The sequence below is a fragment of the Callithrix jacchus genome, chromosome 13, assembly GCF_049354715.1.
Source record: "Callithrix jacchus isolate 240 chromosome 13, calJac240_pri, whole genome shotgun sequence".
NCBI lineage: Eukaryota > Metazoa > Chordata > Mammalia > Primates > Cebidae > Callithrix > Callithrix jacchus.
This window is the reverse complement of record NC_133514.1, coordinates 28,199,121-28,222,860: the sequence shown is the minus strand read 5'-3', so window position 1 is coordinate 28,222,860 and position 23,740 is coordinate 28,199,121. Positions and strand designations below refer to the sequence as shown.

General features: G+C 34.5%; 1 protein-coding gene across 1 annotated transcript in view; it reads right to left on the bottom strand.

Moving 5' to 3' along the window:
* Positions 1-23,366, bottom strand: part of DLC1 (DLC1 Rho GTPase activating protein) — a 521,814-nt gene extending 498,448 nt beyond the window's left edge. The window contains exon 1 of the mRNA XM_078347425.1: positions 23,284-23,366. The gene's annotated coding sequence lies outside the window, so the exon portion shown is untranslated. The remainder of the gene's footprint in view (positions 1-23,283) is intronic.
* Positions 23,367-23,740: the final 374 nt, after the last annotated feature.

Here is a 23,740-nt window from a genome sequence, read left to right as displayed (position 1 = left end):
GGCAACTAGCTCCCATTCAGAGGCTTTCCAGATGCCCACCAGGAGTCACTTCATTAGAACAAAAGAGACTCCTATCGCCTAGGAAATGTTCAGGGATTTAGGAGCTCTGTGCTAGACTCTCCTATAACTCATAAATTACAACTATCTATCTTAGGAGCTTTGTGCCAGAAACCAGGGGTCAAAGAACAAATATTAGAACAAAAGAGTCTCCTAGCACCCTCATGTAAAAAGTGTAAGGAGCTCTATTTCAGGAACTGGGGGCATATATATGTATATATACACACATACATATATATCTAACTGGAGGTAAAGTCAGATCTCATGGGTCTGACTTTATATATATGCATTATATAGTAAAATATATTTAATATAATACAAAAGCATTTATATTATAATATAAAATATATATTTTATGTAACATTAAAATATACTAATGTATTTTAACAAAATAAATAAAAATATGAATATATAAAAAATATAATATAAATAATATATTAATATTTAATATATTTCTAATATATTTAATATACTATATGTTATATAATATATACATGTATCACAATATTAGAGGTTATTTTAGGGCCATAGTGGCATAGGTAGCAGCAGCAACAAAAACATTTTATAATGTCCTAGTGAGCTTGCTGCTTTTAGAAGTGTGGCCCTCTGCATAGCACATTGTGAGGGCTCCAGGTGAGCAACCACCCAGTGACCCCATATAGTACACATTGTATCAGTGATTCCCTAAGCAGTCTCTAGAATGGTGGCCAGTGCCTGGTTGAGACACACAACAACGGTGACAGGATAGGAATTATTCCTCTCAGCCTGGCATCAGTCATGGACTATGCTGGGCCAAGACACATAAGTTAAACTCAGACACATGGTCTAAGCTGAGACACATGACCCAGGATCACTTTAAGGAGGGTCCCAATCCCATTCTCCCATATGCCAATTACAAATTTGTGATTTAGGTTGGCTAAATTTTTAACTGAAGCTTACACAAAACAGCACAGTTCAAAGCACAAGCTTGCCAGAAGGGGGCACAGCCAGTTAGCAAGTAAAGCAAGAGCCCTCGGTGGTGGGAGTCATTGCCTGAACTTCCTGCTCATTGCGCCAATCCCTGAAGCCATCTGTGGAGGTGAAATGGACTGCCATGCAAAATATAGTTGAGATGACCAAACTGATGACTAATGCTCATGGGAGGGCAGAAAGGATAAACATTGCATCTCTAAATAGGTCTTGCATAATGGCTTTCAAACTTTTAAGACCCTATTTTAATTTACATGAGGCAGTATTAACTATTTTAACTGGAGAGTAGAAGTGGATGTCCCCACACACCAAGAGGGTATGAAAAGGTTTACTATGCACATAATCAGACTTTCTGAGAAAGAAGAGCAGGACAGGCTCTGAACATGGCAAGATAGTGGATTGTTTTCTATTGTGATGAGGGGGTGAGGATGGGTGAGGGTTCCCCAGAATGCACTGTCTTTCATGATATGAGCTTCCCACAAGTGCTGAACCAAGGGGCACCCCTGCTTTCTTATCAGATTTTCCCCATGTAGGGCAGAAGAGAGAGTGGTGGAATTTTAAAGTTGCCAGTAGTCAAACATCAAAAATGGAGTCAGACTCTGTTACAAAGTGTTTACTAATCTCTCACCTCTTTGCAGTGAACTAAGACATCTGCATACCGGAAGGATCTCATTCAGTAAAGTCAAATTTTATCCCTCACTTTCAGTTCTACCTCATAATTGCTCTCAGCTAACCATAAGTTTTCTCCTTAAGTTTCCATTTGTTCAATATCAGTGCACTTTAAATTTACATATATAAATTATATCATTTGGAGGACAAAACTAAACTCTTTGCTCCTAAATAGGCACCTTAAAATTAGTCTGTCCCAAGCAAAACTCTTGCTGTTCCCCCAATCCTGTTTCTGTTCCAGCCTTCCCCATTTTAGTAAATGGAACTATTGTCTTGGTACTAAATTTTACTGCTTTTCTTTCTCTGAAGTTCCATATCCAATCCAACAGCTAATCCTATATTTTCTTCATCCAAGATTTATCTAATCCAATCCATTTAAGGGTCTTCATGTTCACTGTCATCCACTTTAGTTCAGGCATAAACTGTCGCATTAGATGTCTAACTGGTTTTTTCACTTCTGTTCATCGTCCTGTAATCCAGTCTACATAATGAAGGTAGGGTAATCTTTCAAAGATGTGAATCAAATTATTGGGCAAAGTCTATTCTATCACTTCCCATAGAATAACATCCAAACTCTTTATCGGGTCATGCAAGGTCCTCTATGATTTGTCCTATACCTCCTTCTTTCTCCCTAACTTCATCCTCACCCTTTTCATGTTTTCAGCTTTGTTTTCCTATATAAAAATGACTTATTGTATTTCATGCAATTTGAAGTCCACACATCAAAGGTAGAACAAAATTTAATGCACTTAAAAAATTTCAAAAAAACTGCGAGGATGAGTGAGTGTGTGTGTGGGTGTGTGAAGAGGATAGGATGGACATACAAAATTCTAGTCTCATGGGGTCTCTGAAAAAGAAGGGATTGGAGACAAAATGAAGCTCGCTCTCCATAGAGAATGATAAATTCATCTCTTAAATGAAACTTTTTTTCTATAGCCTCTGGAGATCATAAAAAAGAGCTTCTACATGAAGCTTTTCCAAGGGTCAGGATATGGTAATACACACCCCTGCAGAAATTTTCTCTTATAAGGAAGCAGCAGTGAGAACAAAACAAAAACATTTTGCAAACACTCTCTTCAAGGAAACACCACAAATGTGGCGTCGGTAGATGTGATGGTTAATACTGAGTGTCAACTTGATTGGATTGAAGGATGCGAAGTATTAATCTTAGTTGTGTCTGTGATGGTGTTGCCAAAGAAGATTAACATTTGAGTCAGTGGGCTGGGGAAGGCAGACTCACCCTTAATCTGGATGGGCATCATTTAACCAGATGCCATCAAATATACAGCAGGCAGTAAAATGTGAAAAGATGAGACAGGCCTAGCCTCTCAGCCTACATCTTTCTTCTGTGCTGGATGCATCTTACCCTTGAACATCGGATCTAAGTTCATCAGTTTTAGAACTCAAACTGGCTCTCCTTGCTCCTCAGCCTGCAGATAGCCTATTGTGGGATCTTGTGATCATGTGAGTTAATACTTAATAAACTTCCCTTTATATATATATATATATATATATATATACACACACACACACACACACACATATATACATACATATATATACATATATGTGTATATATATATAAAATTCTGTATATATTATGTATTAAATGTATATATAAAATTATATATATATACACATATATAATTTTTCCGTTAAATATAATTTCCATTAAATATATATATATATATTTTTTTCCCATTAATTCTGTCCCTCTAGAGAACCCTGACTAATATAGTACAGGAACTCACAAATATTGTGTGTTTGATTCTAGAATACTTCAATAAAACTAATATTGCAATAAAGTAAGTTATACAATTATTTTGGTTTCCAAGTCCCTATAAAAATTATGCTTCCATTATACCACAGTCTATTAAGTACATAATAGCATTATGTCTAAAAAATGTACATATCTTAATTAAAAATACTTTATTGCTGAAAATGCTGATAATCATCTAAGTCTTCAGTGAGTTATAATCTTTTTGCCTGTGGTGGGTCCTGCCTTGATGTTGATGGATGCTGGCTGCTCAGGGTGGTGGTTGCTGAAAGTTGTGCTGGCTGTGACAATTTCTTAAAATAAGACAATGATGAAATTTGCTGCATCAAGTGATTCTTCCTTTTATGAAAGATTTCCCTGTAGCATGCAATGCTATTTGATAGCATTTTACCCAAAGGGAAATGTCTTTCAAATTTGGAGTCGATTCTCTCAAACTGTGCAGCTATTTATCAACTTATATTCTGAATCCAATGGTGTCACCACAACAATTCTCACAGCTTCTTCATCAGGAGTAGATTTCATCTAAGAAGCAACTCTTTATCAGTCCAGGTTTTAGCATAAGATTTCAGCAAGTCAATTACCTCCTCGGGTACCACTTATAATTTTATTTATCTTGCTATTTCTAAAACATCTGCAATGACTTCCTGTACCAATGTCTTGAGCCCCTCAAAATCATCCAGGAGGGTTGAAATCAGCTACTTCCAACATGTGAAAACTGCAATATCTGTGAGGCATAATAAAATGAATCACTATAAAACAAGGTATGCCTTTATTTAACATTTTCATGTCAGAGGATTGACAACAAAGATATATCTATTAATTCTTTAGAAAAATATTGATTGTTTAGAGAAAAAAGAAGGAAAAACCATTGCATATTTCTGTTAGAGAGTCAGCAGCTCTGAGTTCAACGTTTTTGGAGATGGAGACTGTGCTCAATGCTTGAGGCTTCATGGTAAAAATTGCCTTGAGTGTCCTTAGCTTTTTCAACGCAGGCCCTCAGTAACACCCAGCTGAGGAGTTTGCCCTGGCAAAACTGCCTGGCTTATTGAATAAACATGTACTGGATGAGATCCTGGCCAGATATCATGGTCACTTACAGGCTTCAGGAGAGCTGCTGTTCATCTAGGAGCTGGCTGAATTACTACTGTTCTGATTGGACTTTGTCTGTGTGTTCTGTTGAGCATTGGTGGAAAGTATCTGAGTGTCTGATACCACTCAGGATCAAGTAGGTGTCTTGACTCAGTAGGTTCTTTGCCGTGTTGGTACTGTTCTACTGCATGAACTATATGTTCTGTCTAGGGCCACTCTGAGTCTGCTGGATTTGCTCCTGTGGCTGGATCTGGGCAATGCGAACTACTGATCTTATCCAACCTGCAGCTCTTCAAGTGTTGTCTGGCCCTGCTGAGGGTGCACTGTGAAGATCTGTCTGAGCCAGATGGTGGTCATGGAGCTGGTGGTCTGCTAGTCTTGCTGCTGCCTGTGGACCTGGACAAAAGTGGGCTAATGAACTAGGATGATATAGTACTGGATGGACTCAGTGGGAGGCCCAGCTTGGTGCATCTGCTCCCCATCTATGGCAGTCTTGATCATTTCTTAGAAAGTATCAATGTAAAAGTTATCCTGACCACATTTTGTCACTGCCATGATGGTATCATTTGACTGTCCAATTTGGCACTTGTTTTCCTCTAGAGATGCTGGGATAGGTACTGGGCCATTTTAGCAAAGAGCACAGGAGCTTCTCACTGTTCATCTTTCCATTTTAAAAGATACCATTCATTGTTAAATTTTAGATGTTTCCCCAGCCTGAAGCCAGCGTGATAGACCTTTCTTAACATCACTGCTGCTAGAACCACAAACTCATCCTGTGGTCAAAGACTCTAGGGTAGCAGATGAGAAACCCTGGAACTTCTCAGGTGTTGGACAACATGGGACCAGGTCAGGGAAGAGGGTGGGAAGCACATTGCATGAGGACAAAAACAAGGTGGGGGTTGGACAGTCTCTCTTCTATCTTCTTTTATCAGTCACATTTTGCTTATTCTGCTCCCAGCATCCTTTTTCTTCAATTCTCAAAGCAACAGAGATTCACCCCTACCTCCTTCATGGTGCATTTAATTGCTCTTCTCTGGCTTGTTCTCATTATACAAATTTCATCCCAAATACTACCAGTTAAGAGACCTTCTGAAACACCCTATATACATGAATGTTTCCCTCCCACAAGTTATTTCCCACCATATGTTCATGGTTACTTCCTTTAAAGAATTTTTAATAATCTGAACTCATCTTATTTGACATTTCATTTTTAAATTATCTTTATTTTTTACCCCAGTGAAATTACCTTGAAACTGGGACATTGTAAAATTTCCTGAATTATTGTCACAAATTGAGACAATGAAAACACATCGCAAAACATGGAACAAAGATTTCCCCTTCAAGCTGGTAGAAGTTATGCTTTGTGGGTGCAAGATTCCTGATGAGAGAATTGCAATTATTGCAGGTATTTATACCATAACTTAGCTGGAGTGCAAAGGTAGGCACATTCAGATGTGATGTGGGAATCTTCCAAAGGGCAACTGTGGCTCAAAAACTTTTTACTGGTTCAACAGAAGCTGTTTTGGAACTGTGCACACACAAAGCTCTTCCTACACAACCCTCCCTTTTCTTTCTCCTGAAATAGGTTTCAAAACCACATTGCAATCTGAAGCCTTTCCCCACCTTCTATTATTTTTCTCCCCTCTTAATAAATCTCTTGCATCTGTAATCACATTTTAGCTTCTGCATTTTGGTGTACGCAAACTATGCAGTACACTCTGTAAAATAATTCACTTATTCACTCAATAAAGATATTATTGAGGAACTCCTGGAACTAGAAACACTAGGAATTTAAGGACTAAGACATGGCACTGGCTTCAATGAACTTAGCATCTTCTTAGATTGCAAATATATTTAACAGATATGTGTCATACAATGTGGTGAGTATAGTAACAAAAATATTCTGCATATAATCAGAGATCTTGGAAGGTACAGGAGAATTTATTCAAGACAAGATGACCCCCGAGCAAAGTCTTCATGGATGTGTGTTTGGAGTGTAAAGAATAAAAAAATAAGCCTGGCATGATGGCTTACACCTGTAATCCCAGCCCCTCTTTGAGAGGCTGAGGCCAAAGGATTGCTTGAGGCTAGAAGTTTGAGACCAGCCTAGGAAACATAGCAAGACCCTTATCTCTATAAAAAATTTAAAAATATTTAAAAAAATGAATAAATTAAAAGCAGATATATGGCTATAGAGCAAACCATAGGGTAGGAATCCTATGAGGTTAAATTGTACTTTGTGATTTGTAAGGCTGCATTAGTTTGCTAGGGTTGTAGTAATAAAGTGTTACCAACTGAGTGTCAAAACAACATGCATTTATTGTCAGTAGGACAATACATTTATTTAAATCAGTAGGGCTTGATGACTGATTGAATGGTGGAGGGGAGTAGGGAAGAGTCAAAGATGTCTCGTAAGAAATGATACAGAGAGACTCCCTGTGCCCTTACCTAGTTTCTTGAAAGGCATTGTCTTGCAAATCTATATGGTACAACATCACAACCAGAATGTGGACATCAATCCAGTCAAGTTACAGAACAGTTCCATCCCCACAAGGATAATTGAGTTTGAAGTGCCTGTAGATAGTATTCAAGCAAGACTTGTTATGGTGGCATTCTCTAAGACATACTCTACCTAGTTTTCATCATGCTAAAATACCAGAAATCTTCGACAACTAAGTAAGGCCCTGTATCAGGTGCCTCAATATAATAATACATGGAGATCGAGGAATTTTTTAAACTTAGGGTTTTATGCAATACATGTCTAGTAGGGAGTTGGAAATATATCTGGGTTGCTATTTCACCTATAAGAGAAGCTGTACTTGGGAAAATAGTTTACACACCACACACACACACACACACACACACACACACACATGCATATGCATACCCACACATGTACACCACAAGCTTGTACATGCACAGATGCAAATTTTATTAGAAGAGAGAAAATTTTGTGAGTGGTCATTAGATGAACCCCTCACATTTTAAGAGAGTGATTATTCTGTCTTCTAAAGGGTGTGCTTTCAGTGTAACCATAGCCAAAAAAAAAAAAAAAAATAGAGGGATTAAAAACATCTGGAACGTATGTCTATTTTCACCTCTTCCATCTGGAACTTTGTTTTTGGATATCACAGACATTTTCCAAACAAACCTCTGTTGGACAAAATGATAAATGTAGAGGAGACATGCATTACATGTACGATTCTCTTTTTGTTTGAAGAGCTTTATAGAATCCAAACCACTGGTGTGTTTTTCAAACATAAAAATAAACCTTTGAACAGCACAAATGTGACACATTCTCTCTCTCTCTCTCTCTCTCTCTCTCTCTCTCTCTCTCTCTCTCTCTCTGTATATATGTATATATGGCAATGTCATTAACTACAATATTGGCTCTTTAATCCATGAGTTCTATTTACCGGGGAAGTAAAAATGAAGTCTTTTATTATATGTTGATATTTGAATAGAGCAATGAGAGGGCTAAAATAATGTGCTAATCACTCTTTCAAGTTTCTATCAGTACACTACTCTCAGATTCACACTTTTCCCTAAATGTGTCCCTTATGTCATGCCCCAGTTACTGTAACTTTCTCACCTTCCCCTCATGGCAGTGTGATTTTACAGCAACACATTCTACATGAAAAGTCTAAGTTAAACATTTAAAACTTCTTGGATAACATTACTCCCATTCAACTTACACCACAGGTTAAGAACCCATCTTCAGTTCCAATCCCAGTTCTTCCAAATACAAGTACAATCTACAAATTTCATGGTTGTAGCTCAACTGATTACTTTTGAGGGCCTGAAATTACATCATGGCAGAGAAAATAGATGAAAAATGGAAAAAGAATGGGGTTAAAAAACCTTGGTGCTCAGTTGATTAGAAGAGAGAAAATGGTAGGAAGCATGGTACCTACCTTAGCCTACTGGGTATATTGCCAAAGAGAGAGAATCCAGTAAAAGAAGAGATTTGTCAGAATGAAGAGGAAGTCATTATTTTGAATTTGGTGTGTGACATTTAGGTGAATATATTCATTCCACAATAGTTGAGAGCCAGAGAAAGGGAGCAGAGGCACAGATAAAAACTTAGGAGGCAGCAGAATATTATCATTGCCATACTCATCCAACATTGAATATAAAGTCATTCCGCTGCAAGAATTATAGCCTGGGGGTAGAGTGTATTTAAAACTCCCAATTTTACTGGATAATAAAGCAATAAAATTAAAGTATATTCCATAAAAGTGACAGAAAATAATCTTAAATGAAAGTTCAAATAAAAATCTTGGTACAATTTACCTCAAACTTTTGGCTCAATATAAGACAATTTAAAATTATTACTACTTGACTATCTCAGCAGCTGCTTTCTCAAAAACTAAAGATACAGACTTGGGATGCATGGCTAAGTGATATTTATTGTACTAGGAGAAGTATGGGGGCTGGGTGAGGTCATGGCTACTCCTTTGCTCTATGTTTAGGGGAGTTCTTTTGTTTTGTAACAAAGCACATAGTTTTGGGATAAGTGAGGAGAAAGAGGGTCACCTGTTTAACAAGCTAGATTACCCCAAGGAAGTCAAACGGATGATAGATGGAGTCAGATTGCCCTCACATTCCTATAAGAGAAGATATTTTTCACAGTTCTGGACCACATCCACTCAACATAAAACAGAATCTGATAATAATTATGGGTTGCTAGTGCACAGTGAGAAGTCAAATACCAAAGCCAGTTCTTGCCAAGTGTTTCTTTGTGTTTTAACCACATGATCCATATTCTTCATTAGGTTATCCTTCATCTGTCCAAACAACAGGCTGTTGTCAGTTTATACAACTTAACCATTCTTAGCCCAGACATGCTTATGTATGCTGCAATGTTATAGTAGAATTAAGATCTTTGTATTTCATACAATTATTGAAAATGCTAATAGAAAAACAAAAAACAAAATATCATCTTTCTAAGAATGTTTGCAAAAACTAAAGGAACATTTGCTGTTAAAATAGCAAGTCGCAGTGACTCTTCGTTTCTTCTGAGAAAATTCTAGTAGACCTTTCTGACAGCTTTGAGATAGGCACTTTGTTGATAGATAACACGTGCTCTCTAAACGTGACATTCAGGTTGGCGTGTGTTGAGTTCATTTTGCAATGCAGAATCCACTGAAAATTCAGCTATGACATCATAGAGAACCATCTTTAATTTGCAATTATTTTATTGTATGACCTTGAGGATTTTTTTCATGTTGATTAGCTATTTGCACATTTCTTATTTGGTGAACTGTTCTGTTCCTCCTTTCTGACCAGTTATATATGGAATGCTGATAGAATTCATAGATATATCAGATATGAAATTTGAGAGAAAGTGGATCCACAGTGATAAACACATTTTGACTTCAACAACTTGGAACAAGTTGTGTTGAAATACACTGAGATGAATGAAATGAAACAAAGATTAGATGTAGGGAATGGGGAGAGAAACCTATGGTTTTGTTTGACCTCATCAAGTTCAGTGTACTTTTGGATAATCTCGTGGAGATCTAAAATCAGCACTTGGTTATAAATATCTGAAGTTTGGAGGTTGCAATCAGATATGGATTCACTGACATATGATTGAAGCCTTGGAATGGGGTGAGGTCCTAGGGAAAACATGCAGATAAAGAAAAAGTTCAAACATAGGACCCCAGGGCAGTCCAGCATTTGGAATTTAAACAGAGCAAGGGACGTGAGCAAGAAGATCAGCTTTATTGGGTAAAAGGTCTTATATTTATTGACTTTTAGAATGTCTTCTAGAAATTTTCTATTCAAGTATTCTGCCTCTTTTCCTTATTTTTTCTAGTGAGATATTTGACTTTTTATCGAACTACAAGATCTTGCCATACATCAGTGACATAGCCTCTGTGTTGTAATGTTTTATCTTTTGATTCATTTATATTTTTATATTTGTTTTTTGTTTCATTTATATTTTATATTTCTATTTTTTGTAGCAAACCTATTGTTCTTTTAATGTTTTATATAGCTTATTAATTTACTTTTTGCTTTATGTGTTCCTGTATACCCAAAACCTAACATTGACCAATTTACTTATATTTTACAAATTCCTTTTTAAAAACACTTTAGCTCTTTAGCTCATTCAAAATGCATTTTGGTAACTTAGCAGCCATTTGTGGAAACTTTAGAGTAAGTCTTGGTTACCTAATCTGGTGTCTGCCAAGGTTTCCCCACTAAGAGGATTTCCAGCGTTCGGTATTCTGAGCCCAGCCCCTAGGGGAGGCAATGGCAGCAGTGTTCAGCAGAGGACACTACTGCCCAAGCCAACAGTTTCTTTCTGGTGCAGTTTTTAGAGCCCTAGGATTTTGTTTTGTTTTGTGGCTAAGGAATGATTTATCTCTGTTAATCACATTTTGCCACATTAGCTTCCCAATTATTCTATTTGATTCTATTACTTATAATTAATCCCAGAAATCTTACTGAGTCATGCTCTTCAAACAGTGTCACACCCTGATATCCCTCATCCCTTTTTTCTTCCAAATATTTCCAAGGCTGAGTGCGATTTTTCTGGTTTCTGTTTAAGGAGTTTAGCTTTAGCATATGAATAAGACACAGTCTGAGGTAGCGAGGCTGTTCAAATTCCTTCTGACTGCACTGCAGTACTCCTCACCTCACCCCACCCAATCTACGTTCTGGTTGTGAATTCTAATGAGAGCCGTTACCCATTTTGTTAGCAGCAGGCCAAAAGGAAGTGTTTTAGAGAGGGAATCTGGCATCCCTAATTCCAAATACCTGGATCCTTTGGTTTCTTTACCAGCACATCAATTTTAGGAGCATCAAAAAATTAATTGCTTTAGTTCCACTGGGAATATGTGGTAGTCATTGGTTCTGTCCATCAAATATTTCCAGTTCTGGACACAAAGTAGGATTCCAAGTCTTTGCTCCACTGCAGCTGAGTGTTACCATTCAATTTGCATTGATCCGTGAAATGCTGAGTGGAAGTGATATGTGTTATTTCCAGATGAAAACTTAAGATTCAATTCACTCTTTACCAACTCACACTCAGCAACCTGCCAGTTCTAGATAGCCTGAATGCCAAAGACAGGCCAATTTGGAAGAGTGAAGAGATGTGTTCCTTGAATGACAAATAAACATTGTATTGAGTCACTTAGCTTAAGAGGTTGTTCATTATTAGAGTGCAATGGAGCCCCACCTGATTCATACAAAATTGGTACTTGAAAGTGGATTACTATGGAAACAACCTGATTTAAAAACATATTTTGAAAATGGAAGACATATGGTTATTAGTTACACTCAGAAGTGAAACAGTAAAAAGTAATTAAGAAATTAGGAAATCAATTTCACACATCCTTGAGGTGGTGTGGCCAAAGACTTCATCTATGTGGGTGTTCTCATGATGGCTGCATTGTTGAACACCAAGGTAAAGTCAGAATACTGTGACAGCACAGGCCAAGAAAATGGAAATAAAATACTAATGCAAAGATCCTCTCAAGACCAGACTTGGCAACATAGTGAGACCTTGTCTTTACCAAAATACTAGAAGTTAGCTGGACATGGTGGTGCATGCCTGTGGTCCTAGCTATTCTGGGGGCTGAGGTGGGAGGATTGCTTGAGTCCAGGAAGTTGAGGCTGCAGTGAGCCTTGATCATGTAACTGCACTCCAGCCTGGGTGACAGAATGAGACCTGGTCTCAAAAGAAGGAAAAAAGATCCTTTTTTTAATATGATAATGATAAAATCTGAACAAAAATAAACAAATATAAGACTGTCTGATTTCAACAAACATAAAACCTCATGACCTTCTGAAGTATAGGCTTTTTTACTGATTTTGCCTGAGACAATGAAAGACATTTCAATGCCGCCTACTTAGCTCTGTATCAGTTCTGTAATTGTTGTTTCTGTGGCCATTGTTGTGATTGATTTTTCATAGACAACGTAATTCCTAGCTTCCATTACTACTATCTATCCTAATTTTACCAGTTTCTCCTACATTACCTTCATCCCTTTGCCTTTCTCTGCACTCTGAGACAATACCACAAGTCTGGGCTTTATATCAGTTCTTCGATTTGCTGCATAAGTCTTCTCCTTCATGTCAGAAATTTTCATTTTCATTGTGCATTTTACATTTATTTTCCTTCTAAACTTTCTGACTTTACTGTTTTTTCAAGACAATATGCTGGCAATCTTTCTTCTTTTTCTAAGTGAAAGCAAGTTTATTAGAGAAGTAAAGAAACAAAAGAATGGCTACTCCATAGGCAGAGCAACCGAACACCTTTAAAACCCATACTTACAATGTGGAGATTGCTGCAGAGGTTTTTTTCAAACAAGTTAGAAGCAATGACCTAATTTCAAGATTCTTTTATTTTATTTTTAGTTTCATGCAAAACATGTATAAGTTAACAATTTATTTCACCATCCCTTCAGGTTTTGAAGTTTGTGGAAGTTCATGTTCAGTGTGACTACAGATTGACTCTCAATCTTTGATTCCTATTTTCTTGTGAGTTTTAATATATTTCTGTGTAGATTTCTTTACTTATTTTGAAGAAAAAAAAAAGTGGAATAACCTGGATCACAGACAACATTTTTCTCTTCAGATCGCCAGAGAATCTGAATGTAATAACCAATGATCACTTACATGAAATTATTATCGTTCTGCTATAGTCACAAGCATTAAGATCACTAAAAATAATGGCATCATGGCCCTCACCCCTTTCCCAAATGAAAGGCACATTTAACTTTTTTTTTTTTTGCCAATAAAAATCACAAGGATATTCTTGTTGAAAGACAGTAGTGTTTCAGATGTCAGGTGATAATTCTCCTGACTATGCAATTATAAATATGTTCATTTTTGTAAAAATATGTGAACTATCTGACCAACATCAGTGAATATAGCATCTTTGCTTGATGGAAATAATAATTATACAAAGAGGAATTATATATCTTTAAGTATTTAAAAGTGATTTGTGTTCAGAATTTTGAATAAAAATAAACTTGACAATGTGTCCTACATGTGGCATTTTGAATATCTTAGCCATTAATAAGATAAATACCAGATAAATGTTAACATTTATCTTTAATCCTGAGGTCTTTATGATTAAGGGAAAAAGTAAGAAGCAAATGCTGAATTTGTTGAACAGCTTTGACTCTTGTTGAGTTAAAGAAATCTGGGTGAAAGATATGCTGGTAACTACTAGAGATACATATTTAAACATAAACCTTCTCTTAAATAAAGAACGATTACTAATTGTGAAAATATGTATTTTTAACACAATGCCAAAAATTGCCCATAGTTTATTGCATTGCATTATCTTAAAGAACATCTTTAAATAGAACAGTACATTATTTTTCTTGTAGACTCACAAATGTTATCAACCTAAATAAAATGTTTTCAATAAATCTTGTAGGCATTCTATGATAATTGTGTATTACCACATTGGAATTTTCATTTCTAAATATATCACACAAAAGCAATCTATGTAAAATAACATATTAGGAAATCTCCTCCTTTTATATATGCAATCATCACAAACACACACACACACACACACACACACACACACATATCTTCTACATGTTTATAAGATAAATTAAATAATTCCATAAATTAAATAAGTTTTAAACTAAATAAGTTTCAGTTGGATTTGTTCTTTTGAAATGAAAAATGATAAAAGTGAGGTAGAGAGAGTTAAAATGCTAAATAAATTAATGTCAAGGGTACATCTTATAGTCAATTGTGGGGTGCCTGTCTCAGCACAAAACTTTGTTCTTTGTAGGAGGATGTTTGGAACCTTTAAAAATGGCTTTCTGTTTCATTATTATACTGTCTTCTGGGAGGAATTAGTAGGACAGTGAGGTTGGAGACCGTTTAAGGAGGGAAAAATAGCTTTTCTTGGCAGAGCCCCTCAGTTCTGTGATTCTAAACGTCTTGAAGAAACAGCCTTCAGCTTCAAGTGTCTTATTTTAGGTTCTTCCATAGAGGATCTGTGGAACTTTTCTAATCCTTTTTATGAATTTTGAAAATCAGATTCCTTAGAGGCCTTTCTTAAAGGTAACTGATGCTTTCATGGAAAAGATAATGCTTTAACTCTTAAGTAGTTTAGCAGAGTAACAGTACTTTTTTTTTAAGAGTACTTTTGCTTTGAATGAAAGCATGTGAGCTCAGAAAGGAGGCAGAAAGGAGAATGGATATGCTTATTGAGATAAATTTGGGAGTCTTTCAAATGAAAGTTCTGTACTTTGTAAATTTTCCTAGGAACCTCTAGGCTCCATCTAAAACCCTGGCTTAATGGGCCTAAAAATAATCACTTTAACACTTCATACAAATCTGGGTTGAGCTAAGAAGTTGAAATTCAAGAAATTCTTTTTAGCAAACACTTTTCATAGTTAATGTCTTAATAATTAAATTTTGATAGAGGTAATTATTTTAGAATCATACACTTGTTCTATATTATTAAATGGCTGTGGGGTGTGGATCACATTGCTTTCAGAACTCTAGACTCTAAATTCTTGTGATGTACACACACTCTCATGTTTTATCAATGTTTGTTGGAAAGAGAGATTGACTTTCTGGTGTCATCTTGTTCTTTCATTTAAAAGAATACAGCAAGGGTAAGAAAATTCATATTTTTCATCTCAGTATATCCACTTGAACTTTTACTGGCCATAAATTTACACTACTGGAGCCAAACTTCTTATCAAATTTATTGATATAATTGTAATATTCAGAATCAGAATGTCCACATTTAATTTGTAAAATAAATGAAAGATGGATGGATTTTTAAGCTTATACCTCACATTTTATTGTAACTGACTTTGGACAATTTTGAAAGTAGAAGAATGACAGAAAACACAATTAGGCCTTCATAAGACATGATCCATATTGCTTCCCCCATTTCCTATGACAGTTCACCTCTGTTCAGTCTGCTACTTTGGCCACTTGAGTTAGTTCTCATAGCATTTTAAAACTACCACCAAAAAAGTAGCCTGAAACACCATCTTGTTTCTTGAGCTATGTTTCTCATTATAATGGTAACTTTGGGTATTTTGCCCTTTTGATTTAAATTAAAGCTAGCAAGTATTATTTTGTATAATTACAATAGGATAAAGAGCATAGTGTGGGCCGGGCGCGGTGGCTCACGCCTGTAATCCCAGCACTTTGGGAGGCCAAGGCGGGTGGATCACAAGGTCAAGAGATCGAGACCATCCTGATCAACATGGTGAAACCCTGTCTCTACTAAAAGTACAAAAATTAGCTGGGCATGGTGGCGTGTGCCTGTAATCCCAGCTACTCAGGAGGCTGAGGCAGAAGAATTGCCTGAACCCAGGAGGCGGAGGTTGCGGTGAGCCGAGATCGCACCATTGCACTCTAGCCTGGGTAACAAGAGTGAAACTCCATCTCAGAAAAAAAAAAAAAAGATCATAGTGTGTTTTACATTGTAGTGTGTGTGTGTATCATGGAGGATAAATGCTTAAATGTTATTACAGGATGTACAAACATGAAAGGCACTGACCAGTCCATAATAACAGATGATATTGTGATACAGAAAATGTGAAATTTTCTGAATATATTTTTATTAAAGGTCAACATCTCACTCTTGCAAATCCCTACTCAAAATACATTTTGTAATTGCACAGAAGGACTGAGTAACAAACAAACTTATAGACACATCATGATCTATTTTTAATTTGAATTGCCACGTGGAAGATTTGAAATTGTGTTATATATAGAATAAGGGATTCATGCAACCACTAAATTTAGTCACCTTTGTATGGAATGCAGATGTGAATAAATTATTGGGATTGAAGAAGTTTACACAGAAAATAAAATTGGTATCAAGAGTGTGATTACTAATTTTGCTCCACCACTGGTAGTGGTCTGCCCTGTTTCTAAGTAAACGCCACTAGGCTTCAATTTTCTCATCCAGCAGAGAAGTTCATCTTCTAGAGATTTTGAATTCATAGTACAAATCTTTATAAACAATTAAAATTATTAAAATATAAAATAAAAAATATTTTTGAAGAGTATAAAAATGAGATGTAACTAAAATTTCACCATCTCTCTCTTATTTTTTCTCATTTTTGTAAATATGTAAGAGTAGAATTCAGTGCTTGCTGCTAGTCAGAGACTTCTAGGGTTGCCCCGTGCTGAGAAGCTGGGACGGGGAGGGAATAGAACAAGCGTGTCTCTACCTGTCTTTGCTGGGATCACTTAGACAAAAGATGAGGCATTGTCAGTTTCATTGTTTACATAGTCAACAAATATTTGCTTTGAGGAAAGAGTTTCTTGGATAAATACTGGAGTGATGGATAAATGATTCTTTATGTCCCTTTTAAAATAATCTATGAGTTTAATAATCTATTACTCTTATAAACTTGAAAATATGGTAAAATTACCTCAAAAGGGTTATCATCCTTTTTAACTGTTATTTCAATCCATAATCTGACTAACACATTTACTTTGCATGTACTTTTTTTCTTAAATAACTTAATATAGTAGTATCGTTGAATTATTACTTTTGTTACTTTGCTTTAATAATTAGTATTTAATTAATCAATTTATGCATTGGCCTTAGAATGTGACAAATCAACCCCAAGTCAACTCTCTAGTACATATTGTTACGTCAACTTTGCCTCATTCCGTGAATGAACTAAAATTCTGAAAAATAATTTTAAAACTTTTTTGGCTGTTGAGACATGTTACAATTGCAAAACTAATATTTTCATTATTCTGAATAAAAATGAAATTGTATATATAATATAACATTTAAAATAACCTATGTCTATAGTTATACTCTGAGAAAAATAATGACATTAATTGTTTCTCTAACTAAAATGTAATTGAAAATAAATAAATTAAACATTTAACTAAGGTACCAAAAAAGAGGCAAAAGTAAGTAGCAGAAGTTCGTTAAAACAGATAAAATCTGAAAATTATAAACTGTAAAACAAACAAGCATTCTGATTGAAAGAAATTCTGCTTATATGGAAAGACACAGAATAAAAACATACCTCTTACATGTGTGAGCAAGACAAAGGGAAGAAAAAACCATAATTTTAGAATTTACAAAGCAAATATATTCATAATAATAGAAGATATTAAAGAATTATAAAGATAATTGTACTGGCCTTATGTCAATAATGTACATTCAGATTAAAGGCATGTGCCATAGAACAATAATAAATTACTAAATGTTATTTTAATAAAGGAAGAAAACCTGTACAAATCAATATCTATGGGACATTTTTAATGAATGATTCATCATTAAAATGGATGTTAGGATGAAGTGATTCTTTCAAACATTTTTGTGTTATTTAAAATATTCCAGATGAATAAAAAGAGAGTGTCCTAATTTCTTTTATGTTTATTACCAAATCCTAATGAAGAAGACATGAACAAAGAACAAACCAAGAATCTAAAAATAAACTATGAAAGTTGGAGAAGTCATTTATCAAGAAAATTATAAAACAATCAGAGACATTAACCCATCTAAATAAATGTCCATATATATCTTGCATATGGATTGGAAGACTGAATTTTGTAATAGTGTCAACTCTATCCAAATGTATATATAAACCTCTTTTTGTTGTGGAATGGACAATTAGATTCTAAATAGGGAAATGCAAAGTTTCTTTAGTAACCAAGGCAATTCTTAAAAAAGGAAAAAAATTATAAAAATTGTATTATATTTTTTTATTACAAAGCCAAGCCACAAGATCAGACACACATGAATACAATAGCCCTCTGAAAATCAGAACCTTTCTGGAATATCCAGGCAGGGCACAGGATGTCACTATTTATAGAGGTAGCAGAAAATTAACATATGTGCCAGGCCACTTTGAAACTTGACAGTGACTTCCTTCTGCTAATAGGAATCCCCAACTTGTATGAGTAGCAGTAATATCAGTGGAGGTACAGATTATCATGAAGTATTTTATTAAAAAGATGCTCTCAGACTTTACATCTATTTTCTCTCTATTTTAATCTAATAAAAAAGCCAATTTGTTGTTTATATAAAAACATGGATTTGAAGAATCTTTGGAAACACTGAAATTTTCATGATCCCACTACATTTATAGTGAACCACGTAATAAACTTGACTATGAAAAAAAAATTTTATATGATAACTAAAATGTAAAGTTGAGAAGGAAAAAAAATCTCAAACTAACTATGTATGTATCACTTATTATGAGGTATGGACCTATTGAACAATATCATTCAGGTTTAGCATCTTCACCATCTTCACATGATCAAATTAGCCTTGCCTGAATTCGGAAGCACTACTTACTTTCATTAGTGGAGAAGTTGATGTGAATGAAGGTATCTCAATAACCCTCAACGATGTCATTAGAAAGCAATAGAAAACATGGTTCCCTTCTTTTAGGAGTTGTACCAAAAAGTATAAGTATAAGGGGCCCAAAATTATGTAATTCTCAAGTACTTCTTTGTGAATCTTGATTTAAGCAAGTGCACTGTGAAGAGACATACCTGTTTCTCATATAGCCTTTTGTTTAACTTATAAATTATCTCAAGGCACCGACTGTATAGAATTTAATGATGGAAACATTAAGTAAGAAGAAACAAATTAATGAATACTTAGGGGAAATTAGGACCTGAGGTAATTAAAATTTCTCAGTGAGGCTGTTATTTTAGTTATTTCCATTAAAAGAAATGTATGATTATTCATGTTATTTGGACCCCAGAATATTAGCTACAACTGAAGAGTGTCCAAGGAAACTGTAAAATAATACAACATCAAAGACATTTTGCATTTTCTGTCAGTTACTAGCATGATTCTCCAGCAGTCATCTTCACCCAAATCACAATGTAGTACAGATGCCATTGAAATTTTAAAGAAGTGGCAATGTAAAAATATACCATAGCACTCCTGTACATGACTGTTTTCTTTCTAATTACAAATATTTTCTTTTTTAATGTTGATACCTTTCAAAATCTTAGTATTTGAAGAATTTTTTAAGTAAGTCTTTTTTAGCATAAAGCAATGGGATTTTTATAAACCTTATCTACAGTAAAATTCCTTCTTATTAGTTTTATTTTCAGAAATTTATAAATATAGATTTATTAGCATAACTGATCAGAGCATTTAATTGTATATATTTGCCTATTTATAATGTAGAGTCATTTAACTACTGCTTGGCATACTCATTTTATATGTGATACTCATTTTACAAAATCATGGGTATTTTCCCAATTTATTTTATATTTTATTCTTTGTTTATTCAGTACTTCTTAACATATGCATATTCATTTATTTGGGGTCTTATAAACATTTAAAAAATGGGTATCTACTTTGATCCAATCTCTTAAAGTCATATAAAGCCCTCCCAAAGACATACCTTTGTCCCCTTTAATATTATTCTAGGTGTGGCAGTGTCAAGCAGTTCTAATATAATAATGCCCAGTCAGCTCACTAATAAGTTAACCTTTCTCTAATTCTTGTCTTGTGATAGTTTAGTTTCCATAATCAGATTTCTGACTAGCTCTTGAGCTCAAATTCCAGTCTTCCAATAAACAGATGCTATCTTATATTTTAGTGCATAGGGTCCTGTCTGAGAAAACTGTGATTTAAAGTAGTCTACACATTTGGTCCCATAAATAATAGAACTTCTAAGGAAATGCCAGTATTTCAGCATGCAAGCCATATTTTCTGGATTGTTAGAAATGTTACCAAAAGGATTTTTCAGACTGTGTGCATTAGTTTTTATTTCTGGAAGCATCATTGCTATCATCACATTACTATTCATAGGAAAGAGCTTGTTAGAGTAATTAGACTAATAATATGAAGCTGGGATATGAGATGGTAACTTGGCTAACTTGTCAGAGTCCAGTAAAGAGCCAGGATAATACACACACACACACACACACACACACACACACACACACAGAGAGAGAGAGAAATAGAAGAAAGAGGTGAGGAGGTGGGGACACAACTGGAGTTGCATTTTCTAAAACCCCCAAGACACTTAATTTTTACTATATATAATATCAAATTCTAGAAAATATGGTCATATATAACAACAACAACAAAAAAAACCCTGCTTTGGTAATTTTGCTAGCTATTTAACCCAGATATGATATTTATATTTCATTTTGGATCATTTTTCTTAAGTTCTTTCAATATGTCCACTATTTTTCAGAATTAACCCTATGCTTTCACATTTCCAATTAAAATATATGGCACTGAGCTCCAATGGCTACCAACATCACAAAAAGGCAAACAACTACATGTTAAGTGCCTCCTGATGGAAGAGACCAAGGCCAGCTATAAAGTACCCAGCCAAAAATAAAACCTGAATTTGAGCAATTCTCTAGCCTCAAATAGCAGTTTACAAAAACAGGGAAATTGGAGGAACACCATGGTATTGTAATCAGCAAAACCCAGAAAGAAAAAGTGTATAAGACAAAAATTCAGGTTATTTCAATGAAGGGCAAAGGAGAAGAGATGAAAGAACTTTTAGACTAAAAGAATCTTAAAATAAAGATTCAATCAACTGCCATGGGTAGTCCTTATTTGGATGCCAATTTAAAGAAATGCCAAAAAAGACACATAGGAAACTATAAAATGGTTATCTACTTATTTTTTATGACATTAAGGATATTTATTTTTTAAACTGTGATCATGGCATCCCAATATTTTAAAGAAGAGAGCTTACCTTTTAGAGATGTATGCAATATTTATTTGTAAATACTAAAATACAGATAAACTGACACGATGTCTAGGATTTACTTCAAAATACACAGAAATTAGGACAAGTTGAAGGGTCTGTGTATGAAACAAGAATGACTGTATGTATTAATTTTCAAAACTTAGTCCTGAGTACCTGGAAGTTCACTATACTGATCTGTATATTTTTATATGTTCAGAATTATTTGTGTGTATTAAAAAGTTATGGCAAGATAATTTTTTTTCCTAAGTCACTAAAGCAAAATAAATAATTTTTTTCAAAGTCATATTTCCCAGCATTTTGGCTTTTTGTGTGTTTTCCAATTCTGTGAAGGTTTTGAGGAGAAGACTTTTTATTTCCTCCGACTTATAAAGAATTTATTGAGATAAAAGTATCTTCAGATAATATATTTCTATTTGTCCTCAATTTTCAACATGTAGTGATAAAATAATTGAATTTTAAGGGACAGGTCTTTCTTCTTGGTTGAAAACTTATTTTAGGTATCAGAAAATAAAATTTCTTCAGGATTTTAGGTGGCCAATACCTTAGATAACCCAACTATTGATATGGCAAAAATAATCAAGATATAAATAAATTATTCACAAACATGCTGTATTGCTTAATAAAATTTAGAATATTATCTTTTTCTGCAAATAAAAACATTTAAATCACACAGACTAGTAATGCTGGGTCTTACCATCATCCATTTCTATGTAGTGTTTCTAATAACACGATGTTAGACATCATTAACTGTGATTAATGATGAGTTCACTCTGAGTGTATTCTAACAATATTCCTTATGTTAACATCATCATTCATTATGAGTCTTGGTAATATTAAAATGGAAATTCTTACATACAATTCACTGATGTAGACAGAGTTGATTAATGGGAATCACTAATTTTTAAAAATATTTTATTTAGAATTTCCTAGCTGGTATAGGAACAGAAGTCCTTGAATCAACAGAAGTGTAATAATATTAAAATTAGGGTTTATAAGATTAATTTTCTGCCAATATTACCTTCCTTGCAAACTCTAATAGATAACGTATTCAACATAACAAAACAAGGTGCAGATTAAATTTTAATTACTTATTCTAAAATGTCCTTGCTGTCTACATCATACTGACAATTTAAATCTCCCCAGTATAAATGTTCAAGACCTTTACCCTGTTAGGAAACAACTAACTGAGTAAATGCAAGTGATTTTAAATTAAAGATGACTGTGCAATTACTTTAGGGAAGAAAAAATTAGCTTATCCATTAGTGTTATAGGTTGCTGTAAGGAAAGCCATGCTGTCTGCTCATTCAATTAACTCCCAACCTGGAAGGCAACTGATCATTACATTTGTAACCTTGTTGATTAAGCGGCTCTGAATTTTTAAAAAGCTATGCCCTTTGAGAATATAACCTTGTGATATGTTTCTCTTGGATTGCTTGATTCTGTGGTACATTAGCTAATTGTCAGAAAAGGTAAATGATATACTTAGTAGGTTTTGATTACATTCTATACAAAAGTTCATAAGAAAAACATGTTATTTTTTCTAATCAACATATCTGTAAACATACATAAATTATTCCAAAATGCAATGATAATTTTGTGATGTGTTGAAATTATTTAATAAAATAATAGAGGTAGAAACAAAAGTAAAATTACAAACCCCAAAACATTATCATCTGTTTTAAATTTAACAAATATTTTCACTTTGAACTATGTGGTAGAAATCATCTTTCCAAAAAATTATGTGACAGAACATTACAATGATCAGTCATTGCTAATATGTCATATTGCTGTGAGAAAGCATTACATATTTTTGGATGAATATAGTTTCAGTCAATGTTAGACAGTGACACTGAGCCTCTCAACTTCTTTTACGTGTATTTCGTCACAGACATTTTTCTTTCCTTCCTTAACTTCATTTCATGAATGAAATATTGTGACAATATTTTTAGAAAGACTTTAACATGCAAACTGCTAATATAATAATGCACATAGTATATTGTTATATATGATACAAAATATAAAAGAGAAGAAAAAGAGTTTTACCTGGTTAATCACATGTGTTGTTCTAAAGCAGAGTAGACAAATGAACTCACTGCCAATGTCTTGTCTGATAATCATGAGTGAGCTCAGCAGCAATTTCAAGGGGTGGGACTTGTCTTCAGTAATGAATTCTCCAGGGACTATTTCCAATCAGAGAATGTGATTCCAGACAATGAAACCATTCTCCATTTGTTGACCCTAGTTTTGTGTTTACAATCAGCTGTGGGTGTATTCATGCCTCAGGGAAGGAATTGACATATATTTCACTGAGGTTTATGGTATGAAGAATATTTTGAAACAATGATTACATGAAAACAAGATTGATCTTTAATTGCTTTAATTTTTTCCACCATGTATATATTCCTTTTAATTTTTACCCCAATTGGGATGAAAATTGGAAAAAGTTCCAGTACAGTCTCCTACCAGATTAAACAGAGAAGTCCTCTGAATGAGGGTGGAT